This window comes from Ochlerotatus camptorhynchus, unplaced genomic scaffold (genome assembly GCF_037179485.1).
Source record: "Ochlerotatus camptorhynchus isolate MF236.1 unplaced genomic scaffold, CSIRO-AGI_Acam_v1.1 ptg000102l, whole genome shotgun sequence".
Taxonomy (NCBI): Eukaryota; Metazoa; Arthropoda; class Insecta; order Diptera; family Culicidae; genus Ochlerotatus; species Ochlerotatus camptorhynchus.
The window spans coordinates 3,572,726-3,578,707 of record NW_027040592.1 but is presented as its reverse complement, the minus strand read 5'-3'; the positions used below and the strand labels follow the sequence as shown (position 1 = coordinate 3,578,707).

Here is a 5,982-nt window from a genome sequence, read left to right as displayed (position 1 = left end):
CGGAGGACCATCATGTAGTCCTCAGAGTCTATATTCAGGTCTATGAGTGGTTTCAAAAAAAAAAAACACGGAGTTCTAGGATCAATTTCATGAATTGACCACTTTCACGGATGTTTCGGATCTTCCACAGGACCAGACTTGTGACCTACCGGAAACTGAATGTTCCCAAAAGTTGGCTTACTATCTGCTTAACAACTTCTTCAGACATCAGGAAGTTATCTCTTCAAATTGCCGTACAATCAGTGTTTGGTCCCAATTAGCTCAAATCCCATATGCTACGTGTATTCGTTAATGCCGGATCGTCCGTACTATAGGAATCCAGTGGCAATCGTACTATAGGAATCCGGCAAAAACGAATCCGTACTATAGGAATCTTGACTGTATATTAGTTGGTAATACTGCCACCTGTGGCGTGCATAGTCAATTCCCTTGCGTTTGACGTTATCACACTACCGCCAATTGAACATTTGAACAATTTGAGCATAATAATTCGTGTAAAAAAGACCTCAGTTTTTGTGTGAACTATAGTGTAACATTTTATGTAGAATTTATATTAAAAGTAGTGTGTAGTGTCTCATAATATTTAAATTTTAAAATTTATAGCATTAAGATGGAAATTATCGCGAAATAAGAATCGAGCATGGGGATTGAAAATAGTATATATTTATGAAACATTTAATCGTTTTTTTGTTATATCTTGAAGCTAAAACACTATCGATTATTTTGGAAAATTGCATACATTATCTCATCTCTGATATTAGCAGCAGTAACATTTGCATTATCATCAGCTGCTTCTTCTTCCTGCAAATCTGCTTCGAATTGGGGTATAGTTTCATGCAGTGGTACATTAAATCTTATGCGAAGGTTGTGCAAGGCACAGCATACATTGATTATTTTAGTAGCTTTTTCGGGTTTATAATGTAGCTGGCGTGCACCCAGAATACATTTTTCAGGACCCCAAACGACCGCTCGACAATCCATCTCGTTTTTGAATGAATTTGATTGAATCTGAGCTTCAATTCATTGTTTTGGGAGCTGCCTGAAGTTCGATAAGGAGTAATCAAAAAAGGTTTTAAAGCATAGCCAGCATCACCTGTAAAAATAAAAAGTTATCAATTATTAGCATTGTCCCAAATTACTATGTGCCAAAATGATGCTGACTTTGGCTTAGAAATAATGCAATCATTCCGTTCTGCTTGCATAACAAACATACCTAAAATCCACGAGTTCCTCTCGCCATTCATGAAGTTCGTTTCTAGCATGTCATTGAGAGAGCTTGTGTTCCAAATAAACGAATCATGTGAAGAGCCAGGGTGGTTTGCATCGACATACCGTATGATCATGTTATGATCGCATACCTATTGATATTTTAACAATTGTTAGTAAATAGAAATAGAACCAACTTTTTATGCCTACCACCATAACGTTCAAACTATGGTATCCCTTCCGATTGTAATATAAATGCTGCACGTCAGATCTTGGCTTAAATATTTTTACATGAGTACCATCGACGCATCCAATGACTCCTGGGAATCCAGTATTTTCAAAAATAGATTTTTTTCTGCTTCGTTAGTAGGAAATGTAATCACTGTTGCACACACATGTTCTTCAAATACATCAATTACTTTCGTTAAAATTTTCGACATGGTGGGCTGAGCAACTCCAACGAAAAGATCATTTCCGGCTCCTTTTTGATATCCACCTTCAGCAAAAAACCTCAAAGCAGCAGCTAGCTTGATAATGGGTAGAACAGATGCTGATCCCACTGTTGGACCAAGTTTTGTATCGAGGATGTTCAAAAGGTGATTGAACAAATCTTTGGAGACTCGAAAATAGTTAACAAACCTAAAAATTGCCAGATTGTTAGAAGAAGAAAAACTCCAACGCTCTAGTATACGAATACATACGTATCGGAAGGCAAATCCAGAGGATTTGACGCATCTCGCAGTCTACGGCGTTCAATTCTTACAGACGACAAATCTTCCTCTGTGATATCATCACTTTCCACATCACTGTCGAACCAGAGTTCAAAACTGCTCATTTTCGTGTTTTGGAGGGCCGGAACCAGTACTCCGACCAGGAATCGATTTTTGGCAGAGGTTGATCAATCGCGTAAACTTATTTTCAGTCGGTATTTCGCCTTCCTAAAACAATGATTGCTTTGAGAATATGCAGGAACTGCAGGATACAAATACAACTTACCTTAATTCCTAATCTTTCAGCGAAATTCACTTTTTGTTTTGCACAAATCCACAAATAACATTGATTTCTCACAAGTTACTCGATAAATAAACGATACATATCGACGTACTTTGTGAATCATGATTAGGGCGAATTAGTTTTTGTAACCCCAGGTAATATAAAGTATTTCGCTGTATATTGGAATAGTTTTCAAAAAATTGTAGCAATCTGGTATAAAAGAACATTATTAAGTGATTTTTGTGGCAAAATATATATTTTCGTCGAATTTTCGTTGGAAACCAGCGTTGTATTCACAAATTAACATTCACCTCATTCACAATAAACGACGCTTTACAGAATCTGACATTCTATCAAATGAATACTGCACATAGCTGTTCATTTGCGATAAATGAACTTCTCACGTCGATCGAGTCGACTTTCGGAATCAAGTGAGAAGGTTCATTCGAGAGCTAAGTGACAGTTTTCGATTCCCCTCACCCCATTCGTAGAATAAACACAAGTGAACATTGTTTGTTCGTTGTCAATATCCGCCTGGATAATGGAATCAACCCAGAGATTTGTTTATTTTGTTTATTTGTTTCTACATCAACAGACTGGGCTTAGTCCTAATGATGGATTAAGCAATACTAGGGAATACAATATAGTCAAGAAGTAACAAGCTGCAAAGGCCGTGAAGTCCAACTTAATTCCCAATTAATCATTTTGTCAAGCTTCTGCATTCATGTTCCATCAGATGTCACAGCTGTTGTTTGCGGTGACATCAATCGGAAACTAGACACAATCTGTTTTCCTATAATTGTTCACAGAGGACACTGCAGTGCAAAATATGTCTGGTACCTCTATATATGCTTTTAGATTATTATTCGAAGTCCCTCCTTTTTTACACTTTCTGCACACAAAATAGCTCACCCCTCACAGAATTTCCAGCCGAATTTTATGTATGGGGCGGGGCATAAAGTATCTTTTGCGCAGAATATGTAAAAAAGGAGGGACTTCAAATGTTAAAGCAAATGCATATATAGAGGTACCAGACATGTTTTGTAGTGTCAGGTACTCTATTTTGTAATCTGTGAAAGGGAAATCACAAATCGAGTGTCAACAAAATACATGGCATGTTGAGAGATTGAGGTCGTGAGAGCAAATTTTCTCTCTCGAATTTGAATTTTTTGGCTCTCTGGGAACTGGTAGTAAAGCAGGTAAAACTGTATGGGGAAAAATCATTTTTATTTAATTGTAGCTTGTTTAACAATAATTTCCGGGAAAAAACTGAACGACAAAGTCCCTGACTAGTTTCTTTAGGTTGTCGTTCACTTTTTTTGTTTCTGAATATGCACCGAAAGCGAATTATTCCCACTTCTCTCAATTTCTATATGGGAATTTTTATCACTTCCTACCAGCGGAACAGCGCCATCTCTGCGGAAAATGGTTGAACAAAATGATTAATTCTTAAAAATATATCATGGAATCTCTGACGCAGCGTCTCGCGTGCCAAGTGAAAATCAGGAAGCAATACGATTGAAACCCCTTTGTAGCCCATTAATAGCACCAGACTGTACTAACTATAGTTTGTACGACGAAAAGGTATCCTCAGCATTGCGTTGTTACGGAGTGCTCGTGGTTGAACGTTAACGTCGATTTGTTGTAGAATAGAACGACAATCGATTCTGCCCTGTAGAATGTCTGCCACAAACAGGGCCCTTGTCGTATCTCTTCGACTTCACAAAGGATCCAGGTGAATTAACTTGCACTGAATTTCGTAGCTTGGAAGGCGATGAGGATCCCTCCAAGGCAATCGTCGAAGGGCAAACCAGATGAATCGTCGTTGAATAGATTCTACTCTTTGTACACTGTTTTGGTAATTGGGATTCCATACAGGGGAGCAGTATTCTAACACCGACCGGACGAGGGAGCAGTAAAGCGACTTCAAACAGTAGATGTCCGTGAAACTTTTAGCTATCCTGAAAATGATTCCGAGCGTTCTGGATGCCTTGTCGATCACGTACGAGATATGCTGGCTGTATGTGAGTTGACAATCTAAGATGACTCCCAGATCCTCAATGTGATTCACACGATGTACGTCAACGCCTTCTAGGATATAACTGAATGTAATTGGATGTTTCTTCCGTGAGAACGTGATTACTGAACCTATTAGCAAAAGCGTTGAGTTGGAGATAGATTTTCATGTCGTCTGCGAACGACAGTCGTGGACCGTCGAAGACAAAATTGACGTCGTTGAAATACACAAGAAATATCAACGGGCCGAGGTGGCTACCTTGCGGAATACCCGAAGTGGCAGGGAACGAAGGAGATCGGCAGTCGTCGACTGTAACTTCCAACTGACGATCAGATAGATAGGATGAGAACCATCGCAGGAGACTGCCGTTTATACCGAGCCTATCGAGTTTGGCGATCGCTAGAGGATGGTTCAACTTGTCGAAGGCGGCTGATAGGTCAGTGTAGATGACATCTGTTTGCATATGGTCTGTCATACTCTCCGTAATGTACGAGGTGAGACACAGAAGGTTGGAAGTAGTCGACCGCCCTGCCATGAAACCATGCTGGACTACGCTCAAGTGCTGCTTGAAGTGAGAGACTAATGGTTCCATAACGACCAACTCGAACAGTTTAGATAACACACACAACGATGTGATGCGGCGATAGTTGTCGATGTTTCTTCTGCATCCCTTATTATGCACTGGAAACATCTCAGCTGATTTCCAGCAGGAAGGAAACACCCCACTGGAGAGGGACATTTCGAACACCAGGCTATCGATGTGCTGCTTGAGAAAGACGGAAGGAACTCCTTCCAAGCTTAAATGAAGACTTCAGTTGTGAAGCCGCCCTGGTTATCATAGCGAGGTCGATGTTGATAGCTGCCAAAGATTGACCAGACATTGGAACATTACTGGTTGCTAGAGAAACGTGCTCGTCAGGTAGGTTCTCATCCGAGAATATACTCGCAAACTTGGTCCTGAGGGGATGAAGCTTCTTTGCCGTTCAGTACCGTAGTCGATGGAAGACCAGACTCCTTTCTTTGCTTATTCACATAATTCCAAAAAGTTTTCGGGTGAGATCGAAGCTTCCGTTGAACATCTCGTTGATAACGCCGATAACATTGGCGACTAGTTCGTCGATACGCATGATTGTTCCTCGCATAATGGTCCTTGAGTTGTAGGGTGTGGTACTTGGTGTATTTTCTTAGCGCGGCTCTTTTGGAAGACTTTAACATACGGAGTTTACTTGTTTGCCTCGATTATGATTACCTTGTTTAGGAACATTTTTCAGAAAGTGTCGTCGCTCAATGACGTAAGCCAAAATATGCGAGAGCATTTGGGCAGCGGCATTGACATCGGCAGGGACGAGTATCCTGTACCAGTCCAAATTCGAAAGAAGTTTCCCGATACTGTCGTGGTCAGCATTTCGGAAATCGTAGGAGACCTCTAGGGGGCGGAATGACCTCAGGAATTTGGTTGCCTTCAAGTGCAATAACTAAAGGAGGATGGTGTGGAACAGTCTTTATCAACGGAGAAACAGTCATAGACAAATGCGGAAGTATCCTGAGCGGTGACGAAGCAAAGGTCTAAGCTACGATTGTTCTCATTAACCACGTGGTTGATTTGCTTCATAGTGGCGATACTGTAATGATCCAAAAGGCTTACAGCTCCAGAGTGAAATGTAGAACGGTCGTGGTCCGGATACAGGAATCCACCGTAAGATGATCGATGAGATGAGATCTTTCCATAGTTCAAAGGATTGCCGATGAATGTCTCCGTCATCAGT

At 40.5% G+C, this 5,982-nt stretch overlaps 1 pseudogene; it reads right to left on the bottom strand.

The window, feature by feature from the left end:
- Nucleotides 1-890: 890 nt before the first annotated feature.
- Nucleotides 891-1,947, bottom strand: LOC135699036 (putative nuclease HARBI1; annotated as a pseudogene).
- Between the last annotated feature and the right edge of the window lie 4,035 nt (nt 1,948-5,982).